Here is a 16,269-nt window from a genome sequence, read left to right as displayed (position 1 = left end):
TGAGTGTACTGTCTATATTTTGTGATGTCAAATTAAGATGTTCATTCGACGTAAAATTTTTCTGTCTGCAATTTGACGTTAATAATGTAGGAATCCATGGTTACTCATTTTCAATCGAGTGGAAGCGCGCTATCGGGTGAGAATCTAGGGTGATGAATTTGGTCACGGAGAGAAACGTTTTCTAGGCCCATTTTAAACTGTGTCTGACTGACAATAACAAGATCTAGTAGAATGTTTGTCATTTTTTCGTAAAAATCAAGTTATTAAAAATACGATATCATGTTATGCGAAGTTATTCATGATTAATGCATTGTGCGATATTAGACGTCGAGATTTCTAGTAAGGATTTTATTCCAGTTCTTTGTCGGTGATAGTTGTGGAGTTGGGAAACAGAGGTTAGTTTTGTCGTATGAGTTGATATGAGATTTGTGAATCAGGTTGGACCTGTCATTGAAGCCGGGACATGATAGCCCGAGGAATATTTTATAATGTTGGGAATGGAAAGAAATACATAGAAATCCATAGCGGTATTAATTTGCGACGCGTATATTTATTGTGAGCATCTTGAAGCATAATCTGTACATTTTGTTGGTTAGAACATCGCATTTGTTTAAATATGTCGGCAGAGTTTAAAAGGGAGCATTTTGAGAAGCCAGTCTACTGGAACAAACCAGGTGTTTCATGTTACTGCCAAGCGAACTTGGGGACGAGAGGCCTCAGCTGAGAGGGTTACACCGTATGATAGGAGACATTTGTGGAATTGAGATTGTATTCTCGGCCGGGGAGAACGTTAAAATGCTGGATTTAGTTGAAATTCATAGCCAGTAATAACCTGAGTATTGTGGAATACTGTAAAATCTGTTTAATTGGGGACGTAATGAACATTTGAAATCACGAACTTCGAGTATAAGGAACAGAGTAACCAAATTCATGGTTGTCCAAAATATAGAGCGATGGTTGTGATTATGGTTTGTATGTGAGGGATGCGCAAAATTTATAAATGGTATGACGAGATATGACATCGTAATTATATGGCGAGTTGCTTTGGTTTGTACGTAGATTATTAGGATACCCAAGTGTTAATAATGGCTAGGATTAGATTAGATTTAAAGTGTGAAATAATGAGACAAGATATATAATTGGACATGAATTATGTGACAATTCCTTTCCAGCCAAATAAATATCACAAGATTGAATTTACATCACAGCTGCGTAGGAATTTGTGAAGAAACCAGAGTCCGCGGAGATAGTCCCCCTGTGGGTGGGGGCGGTAGAATAACACACACGGTATCCCCTGCCTGTCGTAAGAGGCGACTAAAAAGGCCCCAGGGGTTCTGAACTTTGGAGCGTGGGTTGGCGACCACGGGGCCCACAGCTGAGTCCTGGCATTGCTTCCACTTACTTGTGACAGGCTCCTCACTTTCATCTATCCTATCCGATCTCTCTTGGTCAACTCTTGTTCTTTTCCGACCCCGACGCTATTAGGTTTGCGAGGGCTAGGGAGTCTTTCATTTTCACGCCCTTCGTGGCCCTGGTCTTTCTTTGGCCGATACCTTCATTTTTCGAAGTGTCGGATCCCTTCGATTTTCCCTCTGATTAGTGTTATATAGAGGATTGTTGCCTAGTTGTACTTCCTCTTAAAACAATAATCACAACCACCACCGCGGAGATAGAATTTGTTGTTCTTTAACATTTCGTTAAATCATTTAAATTTATTTAATTATTAAATTCAGTAAAACCGCATTTTGAAATAACTTTAATCAAGCGAATAACTTGGAGATGCATTCTGGAAATGTTAGCTTGTTTTCTGGGGAATATTTAAATGGTAAAGTAACGATTAAGGGGACATACCCGAAGGAAATGGATTTTTCTGCCACAAAGTTTGTGAGCATTGCTATTGTTGTAATTACTGAGCTTTGATTGATTGAGCAGTGAATATGCTGGGGACAGTAAAGTGGAAACTTTGGTCATCAACCGATGTAATTTAATTTTGTTTAGCCTTCAGCCTAGAAACTTGAATGGTCAGGGGGTCATCAACCTCAGTGACTTAGATTAGGGCCATATGGCACTCTAGCATCAATTTCCTTGCGGTCATCATCCACAATGACTTTAAAGTAACTTAGAAATTTAGATGTCGGTCCATGACATAGACGCAGGTCACATCGATTCAATTAAGGGTCCATACCGTAGAACCACTGTGTGGCACACACCGATTGGACTGCCTTAATTATGCCCAGAGTCCAGAGTTCGTGTTACGAGGGCTGGACCATAACGAATCACTATGATGGTACATGTGGTCTCACATGGAAGCCGAATTTAAGGATTTCCAGACTTTCCTTTCTTAAATAATTAATAATTGAGACAATGGTTTCTAGTAAGAATGCCCATCAGGCAGTTACGTCAAAGTCTCACACCAGTGTTCTGACCCTTTATGAATAATGATTGTGGTGTCCAGTGGACACAATTGACTTCTATGATACCGTTGACATATCAGATTGCTTCAGAATTTTCCTGAATAAATAGGAATCTTTTAAACAGACCTTTCATTCCAGTAGATAGATTAGAATTACTGAACCCTACCTTTACCTCAGCAAGTGACGAAGAACCCGATACGATCCAAGAGACAAATCTCATGAACTTTGCTGATAGGTAAGAAAGGTAGGTATCCCTCAATATGGACCAAAGGGTTCAAAGTGTATCTATTTTAATCTGCCATGATTTCATGTTAAGTGGCCAAAGTTTGTGATTTGCAACTTCGCTGGTTATTTTAGGACGATGACCTGGCCTATTCGTAACTATTTGGGGTTAACATAGTGTTACCATACCTGTAATATAAAATTCAGGACATTCGATGCGTCATTTCTACACGTATCTTTCCATACCTCCCATTGCAGGAACAAATAATTGACGTCGTCTAATATTTGAGGATAGTGCATTAATAGCACAAACAAATAGCAATAAACTGGATTTATTTTTGTACAGTTACACATTATTATGTACTTTTAAATGCGGTAAGGAATGGTAGAGACCTGCTATATTATAACACAGAATTAAACAGACTAAGAAGGAGGTGAATGTTGGAAAGAAATGGAGTTAAAAGTGCTTGTGTAAGTAAGGAGAAATTGAAGGAATTTGTTAGCAGTTTGAATCTAGCGGAACAAGACAGCTAAGGATATCAATCATAATGGCAAACATATCAATTTTAGTGAGAAAATGCAAGGGTATGTGCCGGTACTTTAAGACATAAACAGGGTCTAAGCGGACGTTCCAGGAATCATTAATGGGTAAGGGGAGTGTACAGTATATGTGAGGATTTACAGAAGGCAGAGATATTCAGCCAGCAGTATGTAAAGATTGTTGGTCACAAGGGTAATAGGAGATGTCTAATACTAACGAATTATTTCAGTTAATTATAACAAAGATATTTACAATAGATACAAAAGTTGAAAAATAGAAAAGCAGCTGGAATTGATAAGATTAATGGGGATATACTAACGACAATAGGTTGGGATATAGTACAATACTTGAAGTATTTATTTGAATATTGTTTGCATGAAGGAGCTATACCAAATAAATTGAGAGTCGCTATATTAGTCCGTGTATAAACTGAAGGGTAATAAACATAAAGCCGATAATTACAGGCCAGCCAGTTTGACACATGATGCATATAAGCTTTGGGAAAACACTTTCTAATTATACGAGACACGTTTGCGAAATTAATAACTGGATCGATAGAAGGCAGTTCGGGTTTAGGAAAAGCTATTGCATTGAAGCTCAACTTTGTAGGAATCCAGCAACGTACAGCAGATATTTTAGTTTCAGGGAGTCAAATAGACTGTATCGTGGCTGACATATCTAACGAATTAATAGCATAGATCATGGGCGATTATTGGCAAAAATGAGTGCAATTGGACTAGACAAAAGAGTGAGTGAATGGGTGGCTATAAATCTAGAAAACATAACTCAGAGAATTTAAGAAAGTGAAGCATTATTTCGCATACTGAGAATTATAAGGCCACATCTCAAAAAAAATTTTTTTTCGTTTTATTCAAGTAATAATATCATCTAGTCATGCTCTGTTTAGTGTAACATGGCCATACATATATTTTAATTTTTTTCCATCTGAGGGCAGATAATTCCTTATAACATTTTGGTTTCTTAATCTTAGTGGTGAGAACAATACAGCCACATTTTGACATATGGCTGTATTATACTTGCATTCCATAGCAATTCACTGTTGTGCAGGTACGCATCTTAAGTTGTGGCCTTATTACACTCACATTTCTGAGTGGAGGGCTCTTGTTGCTACAATGTAAATTCAGTTTCCTTATTGTCATTAATAATGTACTTATTATTTACATTGCATTGGAGGGAATTCCTTAGTGACTATAGTAGAGAAACTTCTGTGCGTTGTATTCATCAGTTTTGCCTTATTCTGTGATTTTGGATGTATCAAAATGGACATGAACAATACAGGATCATCCCGCTGCTTATCATCAATCATACGGTTCTGCGACCTATGTTTGCAACTCCATCATGGATGCTCATCTAGTCTCTACACACCATAAGAACAACATTTCTAACATTGTGACTCAGGTTAACAACTTGACAGTTGTGAACACTTATAAACCTCCAGGTATCCCATGGCCTGATAATATGCTTCCAAACTTTGCACATCCTGCTGCCTATGTGGGTGACTTTAACAGCCATCACACCCAATGGGGATACAGATCAAATGACCTTTGTGGAGAAAAACTTATTGAATGGTCAGACTTGTCCAATATTCAGCACATCTTCAACCCAAAGGAAAAAGGCTCCTTTAAATCAGCAGGGTGGAATACAGAAACCAATCCTGACTTATGTTTTGTGTCCACTGATCACCAGGGATACAGTTTACCTGCTATTCGTAGAGTGCTCACAAACTTCCCACACAGTCAGCGCCGCCCTGTTCTTTTGGAAATAGGCGCTCAAATCCCCATTATTAGATCGTCTCCTCTTCCGCGGTGGAATTTTGTCAAAGCTAACTGTGACAGTTTCTCTGCTGATCTTGATAGCAGCATAAGATGGATTCCTCCTGTTGTTAACAACTACTGTAGATTTGTTAAAGCAATACTAGCCGCTGCAAATAGACACATTCCTAGAGGGGTCACTCCCAAAAAGTGCAACCAAGGTACAGATATTCAAAAGAAGGCAGCCAGAGGGGATGTAATATTGCGTACTACTTCCTTGTAGATGGAAATAAAATAAGGGTCTGTAAGCAGTTTTTTATGAAAACTCTTGATGTAGGAGATAAGTTCATAAGGAACTGCTGGAATAAAGTTGACGAACATGGAGTTTTAGAGAAGGAGAAACGCGGAAAACACACAAAGCATAATGTTGATGAGGCGTTGAAGGAACAGGTTAGAAACCATATACGCTCGTTCCCCAGAAAAGAGTCTCATTATCTTCGAGCTCAAACAAGTAAAGAGTATAAGTATCTAGATGGGAGCTTAACAGTTGCTGAGATGTACCGACTGTATCTGGAAAATCAAACCAAAAGCGGACTTCCTTCAGTGAAGCTCAGTTTATATAGGGAAATTTTCAATACAGACTTCAATCTTTCTTTTTTTGTGCCAAAGAAAGATCAGTGTGCGCTCTGTGAAAGTTACAAAAATGCCAGTGATGAAGAAAAGGAACAGAAACGAGCAATGTATGAAGATCATTGCAGAAACAAACTTCTAAGTAGAGAAGAGAAATCCAAAGATAGTGTTCTTGCTAAGGAAGGGTCATTGACTGTATCATGCTTTGATTTACAGGCAGTCCTTCAAGCACCATGTGGTGATATTTCAGTTTTGTACTATAAGAGAAAGTTGAATTGTTATAATTTTACTGTTTATGATATCGGAAAGAAGGAAGGGTACTGTTTCTTTTGGAACGAATCCATAGCTAATCGTGGAGTCAATGAAATTGGAACTTGTGTTTTGACTTTTCTAGAAGAACATTGCCAGAATCAACGTGTTGTATTTTATTCAGATAATGCTGGTGGACAAAATAATAAATTTATACAATCTTTGTACCTCTTTGCTGTACAGACACTTAGTATTCCACAAATTACCCATAAATATTTGATAGCTGGACATACACAGAACGAAGGAGATAGTATGCATTCTACAATCGAGAAGCAGAAAGCAAGGAGTTTGAAATCAGGCCCAATTTATACACCAACGCAGTGGGTGCCTCTGATACAGTTAGCTAAGAAAGAAGGAAAGCCCTACGTTGTAAGAGAGCTTGCGACGGAGGACATTATAAAGATTTTAAACAACTGGCGAAGAATATGGGTAAGAATTTCACAGTCAACGAAGATGGCCAGAAAGTGAAATGCAATTCCTTCAAAATCATCGAAACAAGAAAGGATTCACCCAACGTTCTGTTCTACAAAACAGACTACGAAGACCAGGACTTTAAAACAATACACGTAAGAGGAAAACTGCGAGGACGTCCAAGTTTACCACTTCTGGAACAGGCTTATTCATGTCCACCCAAAATATCTTTGAGCAAGCTTAAGGACCTCCTCGACTTGTGTTCAGCTGGTGTCATTCCTAGAGTTCATCACCAGTTCTTTAAAAGCCTACAAGCTCATGATCAAAATGAAGAGGACAGACAAGGGGACCTTACGGAAGCTGATTACCAATGTGAGGAGCTGTAGAATTATGTTGACATAATTATTGTACTTTGAATATACTAAAATTGGTTTTGGTTAAGTTATTGTGTAGTAAATGTTGCAGAATAAAGTGTGCTTGTGATCATTATGCAAGTTGGTATTCATACTTTCCATTACAATTTCGAAGTAATGTTAGTAAATCTTCTACCTTGCTGGTATTATAAGGCCACAAGTACAAATTTTATTAATATAAATCAGATTTTATCTCGCATACAATTGCATAAATCAAAGCGTATGTAGACCAAATTAAAAAGTGTAAATACCGAAGTAATTGTAGTAAACAGTTACTTTGATTTATGAATAATCTGATTTTATATACAAGAAGCAAACTTTCAAATCTCTCTCCTGTAAAATTTACCTCTTTTGAGTTGTGGCCGTGTTATTCTCAGTGTGCGATTTGAGCCCGTAATCATTAAGAGTTGAATTCCTCAAGGCAGTTATATTGGTCCTTCATATTTTCTTATATATACTAAATTATATGAGTAAAGAAGTGGAAACAGAGATAAGACATTTGAAAATGATGTAAAGACTAACACGCCTAAATATATGTTACAAGATTGTGAGCAACTGCGAAAAGACCTGGACAATATTGTGAGATGGACTTCCCCCTGTGGGTGGGGGCGGTAGAATAACACCCACGGTACCCCCTGCCTGACGTAAGAGGCGACTAAAAGGGGCCTCAGGGGCTCTGAACTTTGGAGCGTGGGTTGGCGACCACGGGGCCCTCAGCTGAGTCCTGGCATTGCTTCCACTTACTTGTGCCAGGCTCTTCACTTTCATCTATCCTATCCGACCTCCCTTGGTCAACTCTTGTTCTTTTCCGACCCCGACGCTATTAGGTTTGCGAGGGCTAGGGAGTCTTTTATTTTCACGCCCTTCGTGGCCCTTGTCTTCCTATGGCCGATACCTTCATTTTTCGAAGTGTCGGATCCCTTCCATTTTTTTCCCTCTGATTAGTGTTATATAGAGGATGGTTGCCTAGTTGTACTTCCTCTTAAAACAATAATCACCACCACCTCTTATTCTTTTCCGACTCCGACTCTATTAGGTTTGCCAGGCCTAGGGAGTCTTTAATTTTCACGCCCTTCGTGGCCGTTGTCTTCCTTTGGTCGATACCTTCATTTTTCGAAGTGTCGGATCCCTTGCATTTTTCTCTCTGATTAGTGTTATATAGAGGATGGTTGCCTAGTTTACTTCCCTTTAAAACAATACTCACCACCTCGGCCACTCCAACTTAGCACCTTCGGGCCCCAGGGGCTCTGTACTTTGGAGCGTGGGTTGGCGACCACTAGGCCCTTAGCCGAGTCCTGGCATTGCTTCCACTTACTTATGTCAGGCTCCTCACTTTCATCTATCCTATCCGACCTCTCTTGGTCACCTCTTGTTCTTTTCCGACCCCGACGCTATTAGGTTTGCGAGGGCTAGGGAGTCTTTCATTTTCACGCCCTTCGTGGCCCTTGTCTTCCTTTGGCCGATACCTTCATTTTTCGAAGTGTCGGACCCCTTCCATTGTTTCTCTCTGATTAGTGTTATATAGAGGATGGTTGCCCAGTTGTACTTCCTCTTAAAACAATAATCACCACCACCACCTTAGCACCTTCGGAGAGTTTTGATAACTGTGTTCATTTTCTAGCGACCTTGGTGGTATGTGGTACCAATTTTAAGTTTCAATACAGTCTGAAAATTCCTAATTAATTAATCTCTTTTTTTGTTGTTGTTGTATAAATCTATCTTTTTACCTTACTACATTTCGACTACCGGTACGTATTACTATTAGGGAGATGCGAAAGGCTACTGATTACAGATATCAGGGACCTTGAACTCTCATATGCGTCTGGGATAAGAAAGAAAAGTCCTGCTCGAGTCCACGCTGGAACCGCGGACAAGACCTTGAACCAGTTCTTAGAATTCATTATGAGTCCGCCCTTCACTGCCCGACTCTAGAACCGGTAGTTAAAGAGAGATTTGAGGTAATGGCTTCTTGTTTGCCTCACGCAAAAAACTATACGTTGGTCGAGACGCCTTGATCTTTAACTCCTTCACCGCTAGTGTTTTGGGGGGATACATTGTTGTTTGTTGTTTAAGTCATCCGTCCATAGTCTGGTTTGATGCAGCCTTCCATGCCACCCTATCCTGTGCTAATCTTTTTATTTCTACGTAACTACCACATCCTACATCTACTCTAATCTTCTTCAGTAAAATCAAATCAAATCAAATCAATCAATACTGATCTGCATTTAGGGCAGTCGCCCAGGTGCCAGATTCCCTATCTGTTGTTTCTTAGACTTTCCTTAAATGATTTCAAAGAAATTGGAAATTTATTGAACATCTCACTTGGTAAGTTATTCCAATCCCTAACTCCCCTTCCCATAAACGAATATTTGCCCCAATTTGTCCTCTTGAATTCCAACTTTATCTTCATATTGTGATATTTCCTACTCTTAAAGACACCACTCAAACCTATTCGTCTACTCATGTCATTCCACGCCATCTCTCCGCTGACGGCTCGGAACATACCACTTAGTCGAGCAGCTCGTCTTCTTTCTCTCAAGTCTTCCCAGCCCAAACTTTGCAACATTTTTGTAACGCTACTCTTTTGTCAGAAATCACCCAGAACAAATCGAGCTGCCTCCCTTTGGATTTTTTTTTTTTTTTTTTTTTTTTTTTTTTTTTTTCCAGTTCATGAATCAAGTATTCTGGTGAGTGTCCCATACACTGGAACCATACTCTAGTTGGGGTCTTACTAGAGACTTACATGCCCTCTCCTTTACATCCTAACTACAACCCTTAAACACCCTCATAACCATGTGCAGAGACCTGTACCCTTTATTTACAATCATATTTATGTGATTAACCCCAATAAAGATCTTTCTTTATATTAACTCCCCCTGTGGGTGGGGGCAGTAGAATAACACCCACGGTATCCCATGCCCGTCGTAAGAGGCGGCTAAAAGGGGCCCCAGGGGCTCTGAACTTTGGAGCGTGGGTTGGCGACCACGGGGCCCTCAGCTGAGTCTGGCATTGCTTCCACTTACTTGTGTCAGGCTCCTCACTTTCATCTATCCTATCCGACCTCTCTTGGTCAACTCTTGTTCTTTTCCGACCCCGACGCTATTAGGTTTACGAGGGCTAGGGAGTCTTTCATTTTCACGCCCTTCGTGGCCCTTGTCTTCCTTTGGCCGACATCTTCATTTTTCGAAGTGTCGGACCCCTTCCATTTTTCCCTCTGATTAGTGTTATAGAGAGGATGGTTGCCTAGTTGTACTTCCTCTTAAAACAATAATCACCACCACCACCTCACAACATTACCGAGGTCATTTTGCAGTTGCTCACCATCTTGTAACTTATTTATTATTCTATATAGAATAACATATGAATACCTTGGTCTACTGCTACCGTTCTTTCCACTTACACTTCCTACCTAGTTGTACTTCCTCTTAAAACAAAAATTCACCACCACCACCTCAAAAATCTAGTGAACAAGTCCTGGGTATCGTAAGATGTGTCCTATCATTTTATCTCATCAAATTTAGCCAAATCAATCTCCTCTCACTAATTCCATTCAGTATCTCTTCATTCGTGATTCGATCTATTCATCTCACCTTCAGCATTTTTCTATAACACCACATTTCAAAATATTCTATTCTCTTTCTTTTCTGAGCTAGTTACTGTCCATGTTTCACTTCCGTACAATGACACGCTCCTATGAAATTCTTCAAAAATTTTCCTATATCAATGTTCGAAGTGAGCAAATTTATTTTCTTAAGAAAGGCCTTTTTCTGCTTGTGATAGTCTGCATTTTATTTCCTCCTTACTTCTGTCATCGTTAGTTATTTTACAAGCCAAGTAACAATAATCATCTAAACAAAATAAGGTTCCTAGAAGGAAACCATAATTTAATTTCATCGATCGCAAATGTTTAAAAATCACGTAAGCTCTTAAGTCTTTAGGCTGTATCAATCGTGAAATTACCAGCCTTTCGCCTCAGTGTAGCAGTGGGCTCGTCAGCTGGAATTATTATTACCGCATTTAAGCGAATAATACCCGCATAGTGTTTTAAAAAATTTGACGCACGTAATTGGGTGCGGGTTTTATTTGTTTCAACGTCGACATTCAACTTTTTTCAAAATGAGCCTACCTAAAATTAGGGTGCGGGGATTATTCGCGTAAATACCGTATATTATTGATAAATGCGGTTCCAGAGAGCAAGAGCTCTGTCAAGAGGAGCAATACACAGATAATCACAACAATAGCGGATTTTAGCCTAAGGTCTAAAGTGAAAGAGTAATAATAGTGGTTTTACATATGCTTTGAGTATCACTATTCACCTATTATCCGCGCACTTTTTAGTGATAGATTTTTGTACTCGTTGGAGAAGTAAGAAGGGTTCCGTTAATACTGCCAACTGAATGGAAATGAAATCTGAATTGAATCGATAATATGATCGATCGTTATGAATTTTATAAACCTTTATTATTTTAAGCAAACAACTGTGTCACACACACAATATTTAATACTATATAACATTTCCCGTTGCGAAAAGTGTTCCTAGCATGAATTCTATAGTTGAGCTTTGCTGTGTAAACAACAACAGTACGAGTACTTAAAGTGTACGCCAGATGGCGCACAGCGATGATAAGCGATTCTTAGTTTGTGTTTCAAAGGTTGCCAATACGAATCTCGAAAATAACGAAAGTCGACCGCTTCAGCACTAGGGTGTAAATCTATCACTAAAAAGTGCGCAGATAATAATGGAGAGGATTATATTAAGTGGATTATTATCAAAGTAACAATACAGGAGGAACAATGTTTTTGACTTTTAAGGTGACTTTGGAAATAAAAAAATATAAGAGAAATAACTGTTACACATTCATACTGCCTAACAGGTACTTCTTAAGCTTATTACGAAATGGCATAGTTTTAGAGATGATTGCTATATTGTCAGGAACGCTGTTATATTCAGATATTAGGAAGTGTTGAACTTCCTTAGTGCCAAGCCTTGTTGTATAATTTTGAAAAAATACATAATTTATTTTTTTGCCTTGTCTTGGATGTCAGTGACTTTAGGAAATTCAGGGTTGGTGAACATTTTATTATGCAAGACATTATGAATAAGAAGTGATGCATTTAAGTAGATTAATTTCTTAAGTGGTAATATATTGGTTTCAGAGTACATTTTATTTCGAGAATGTAGTTGATGGTATCTATACATAAATCCAATAACCTTGTTTTGTAAGACCTCCAAAGCATTTAAGTTATTTTGGGTTGCTTTACCCCAAATGAAACACAAGTGAGAAAGTCGTGATTGTATCATTGTATCGTTAGACGAAGAGTGTCAATTGTTAGTAGGTACTTAATCTTGCCAATGATACCAACCAAGAGAGAGATTTTATTTTTTTAAGTTTAATGTATGAGGTGTCCAGGAGAGAGCGCTATCAATTATTAGACCAAAATATTTAACTTCTTTAACCCAAGGCAACTTCGACTTGCCAAAGAATATATTTGTAGTTGCATTTAGGTCATTTTGTGATTTATGGAACACCATACAGACAGTTCTTGAGTAATTGGCTGTTCGGAGATTTTTCTCAGCCATTCACCTATGATATTTTTTTTCTTGCTAGGGGTTTTACGTCGCACCGACACAGATAGGTCTTATGGCGACGATGGGATTGGAAAGGCCTAGGAGTTGGAAGGAAGCGGCCGTGGCCTTAATTAAGGTACAGCCCCAGCATTTGCCTGGCGTGAAAATGGGAAACCACGGAAAACCATCTTCAGGGCTGCCGATAGTGGGATTCGAACCTACTATCTCGTGGATGCAAGCTCAAGCCGCGCGCCTCTACGTACACGGCCAACTCGCCCGGTACACCTATGATATAACAGTCATGCTGGATATCTGCAACTATTTCATCTTCAGAATTTGATAAATATAACGGTGAAGTATCATCTGTCAGAAGTGATATTTTACCCTTAAAAGAGCACAGGTCTATGTCATAAATATATATGAGAAACAAAATTGGACCCAATATGGAACCTTGTGGTACACCAATGGACATATTTTGTAGGTCACTTTTATTCATGCCACTCCTGAACATACTGTTGCCGATTTGATAAGGAATTCTTAAACCGTAGCAATGAGGGACCTCTCACACCTGCCTTTTCCAGTTTTATATCATAAGTTCATGGCTAACATTATCAAAAAACCCCTTTTAAAATCAATAAACAACCCAGCAGTCTTGTAACCTCTATCAGTATAATTTTGAAGCTCAATTATAAAATTCACCCCAGCCTTTTCTCTGAAGCCATATTGAAGTCTGGAAAAATAATTGCTTTTTTTCAAGGTAACTAATAAGCCTAACTTTGGCAACAGTTTCTAAGATTTTAGATAATTCAGCTGGTACTGAGATGGGTCGGTAGTTTCCTGGGTCGGATCTATCATTCTGTTTGTGTATAGGAACCACTCTAGAGATTTTTAACGAATCAGGGACAATGCATTTTACCAAAGAGCAGTTGTTAAATTCAGTAATTGGACCAGAGAGTGCTTGATTACAGATTTTGAGAAGTTTAGTGGAAATACCAGCGTGTTTGAGAGAATTGATAATTGCAGACACTTCTTCTGGACAACATGATTCTAAGAAAAGGGAATTGCGATGATTGTTGATTGTAGCAGTACGTTCAGGATGTGGAACAATATTTCTAGGTAGTATGGCAGGGACTGAGATAAAATGATTATTCAGGGCGTTGCAAATGTCACTTTCATCTTCGAAACTTTCATTCCCTAGCTTGATACGAGCAATATTGATTGTTGACTTCGAAGGTTTGACAAGAACTTCATTTATCAGTTGCCAGGTGTGTGTAGTGTTGTGTAGACTGATTTTAAATTGATTATCGTAGTACGACTTCCTGAGAGTCCTTTTTAGGGTTGTAACTATATTGCAGTAACTTTTATATTCTTCTTTAATTTAATTTAATTTAATTTTTAATTTACTGTAGTGAAGTGCTTTATGCCTACATAGTGATGCAAGTTCTGGTGTGCACCATACATTCAGAATGGTGTTTGTATTTTTATGATGGAATTTTCTAACCGTTGATGCATAGTCAAGACCACTTTGAATGTATCTGGTTAAAGTAGCATATGAAGAATTTATATCTCCAATATCTACCCACTGGAATTGGTGTTGCTCAAAATATAATCCGGCCCTTTCATTATCTATATGTTTATATGTGTGTAGTTTTGGCTCACTGGGAGTATAAATAGATGTCTTTGAAATATCTAAACAAAAGAGCAAAGGATTATGGTCACTCATATCATCAATGATGTTATCTACAGACCAGTTATTGAGTTTTATGCTGCGTAGAAAGTGATCGATTAGTGAATTTATCAAACTCAGTCTGGTAGGGTATATTGTGTTATAGTTCTTAAGGCCCTAGCTGTGTATGAACATTTTATATTCATTAGTTAATACTGAATTTGAGAGTAAATTTATATTAAACTCACCAACAAAATTATATTTCTATGATTTATTTTGTTTAGTATTATGTATATGTCATCACATAGCTGTGTCCAGTTTGAAGTAAATGGATTGTAAATAGCCATAATAATATAACTGCATCCTGACTTAGACATCTCCAAAACCAGATTATTGTATGCTTTTGGACATTATAGATTATATTACATTGCCATGATTTGCTTTTAGCCTAAATTGATACTCACCCACCCGTGAGTGAATTTTCAGAATGAATTCTAAATGAATGTAATGCTTCATAACCTGTGATATTGTAGAAGTTAGACCCATCACCGTTTACAGACAACCTTGTATCTACAACAAGTATAAAATTGACATCCTTTATTAACTTTATGCGATTGACAGTTATCTCTACCTTACTATTTCGAATGCTACGAGAATTGAGATACCGTACATTATTCTCAAGGATGGGCCCCAAGGGCTCTGAACTTTGGAGCGTGGGTTGGCGACCATGGGGCCCTCAGCTGAGTACTGACATTGCTTCCACTGACTTGTGCCAGGCTCCTCACTTTAATCTATCCTATTCGACCTCTCTTGGTCAACTCTTGTTCTTTTTTGACCCAGACGCTATTAGGTTTGCGAGGGCTAGGGAGTTTTTCATTTTCACGCCCTTCGTGGCCCTTGTCTTTCTTTGACCGATATCTTCATTTTTCGAAGTGTCGGATCCCTTCCACTTTTCCCTCTGATTAGTGATATATAGAGGATGGTTGCCTAGTTGTACTTCCTCTTAAAACAATAATCATCATAAGCATCATCTCAAGTATGGAGCAATTGTTTCAAGTGAGGTAACCAAGTCACTGTATTGAAGGTATGAGTTCCATTATCTTTCTTTAATTACTGTAGTTTAAAAGAAGAGGAATAAAAAACAAACAAACATAAATATAAAACATAAAAGGAAACTGTGAAGACTGACAGCTCAATTAGGCCTACCGGGCGAGTTGGCCGAGCGCGTAGAGGCGCGCGGCTGTGAGCTTGCATCCGGGAGATAGTAGGTTCGAATCCCACTATCGGCAGCCCTGAAGATGGTTTTCCGTGGTTTCCCATTTTCACACCAGGCAAATGCTGGGGCTGTACCTTAATTAAGGCCACGGCCGCTTCCTTCCAACTCCTAGGCCTTTCCTATCCCATCGTCGCCATAAGACCTATCTGTGTCGGTGCGACGTAAAGCCCCTAGCAAAAAAAAAAAAAAAAAAACAATTAGGCCTAGATGCTGCGAGCCTAATCAATTTTCCAATATCGTCTTCACATTTTACTGTAAACACTTCAATGAGGTGGCAGAGATATTTGCCAGAATCCTTCCTTGTCTCACAAATGCACGTTCAATTCCCTTTGTCCTAGCATCATGAGCCTTTTTGAAGAGAGATTCATTGTAGGGCGTAAGGTTTTCGTTCAAGTATATATTCTCTTTTGGACCACCAAGGCCTAGGAGAGAAGAGGTTTGGATCTTCTGACGTCTTGCTGATTTCAAAAGGTCATCCTTTTCTTGAGCGTTGGACAAATCTGACGATTACGGACTTCACACTGTTTTTGTTGAAAGAAGAAAGCCTGTAAATAGTGTCGATGCTGTCTGGATGTATTGGTATATCCAGGATGTCTCCAATTTTCTGGACAAGTTCAGTTAAGTTTTCTTCTGGGTGGTATGGTACACCTTTCCAAGATGCTGGGGGCTAGTGCGCCGTTGAGACACCACTGCATGTCTCCTGTGTAGGACAATGCAGTGATATACAATATTCTTAACCAGAATCATATCATTCGTTATGGGCGAAGTACGTGAATAGAACGGAAATTTCGAAAAAAATATTTTGCTCTTAATTTGAAAAGCGCGCCTTCCTGAACAAGAATATGTATGATTCACATGCATTTCTATTTGATTTCACAAAGAAATTAAGAATAATGTGAAGCCTGGGGCAAACATGTTGAAGGCGATGAAGGGCTTTGACAGTGACCGTGTGAAAAAATCCCAAAAACGCAAGTGCAGAATCCACTAAGGAAGGTAGAATTAAATAAACAGAAAAAGGAAGAGAGAAGATGAGGAGAGCCAGCAGC

Source organism: Anabrus simplex, chromosome X, assembly GCF_040414725.1.
Source record: "Anabrus simplex isolate iqAnaSimp1 chromosome X, ASM4041472v1, whole genome shotgun sequence".
In the NCBI taxonomy this organism is placed as follows: Eukaryota; Metazoa; Arthropoda; class Insecta; order Orthoptera; family Tettigoniidae; genus Anabrus; species Anabrus simplex.
The sequence above is the reverse complement of the archived record's forward strand: the minus strand, read 5'-3'. Positions refer to the sequence as shown.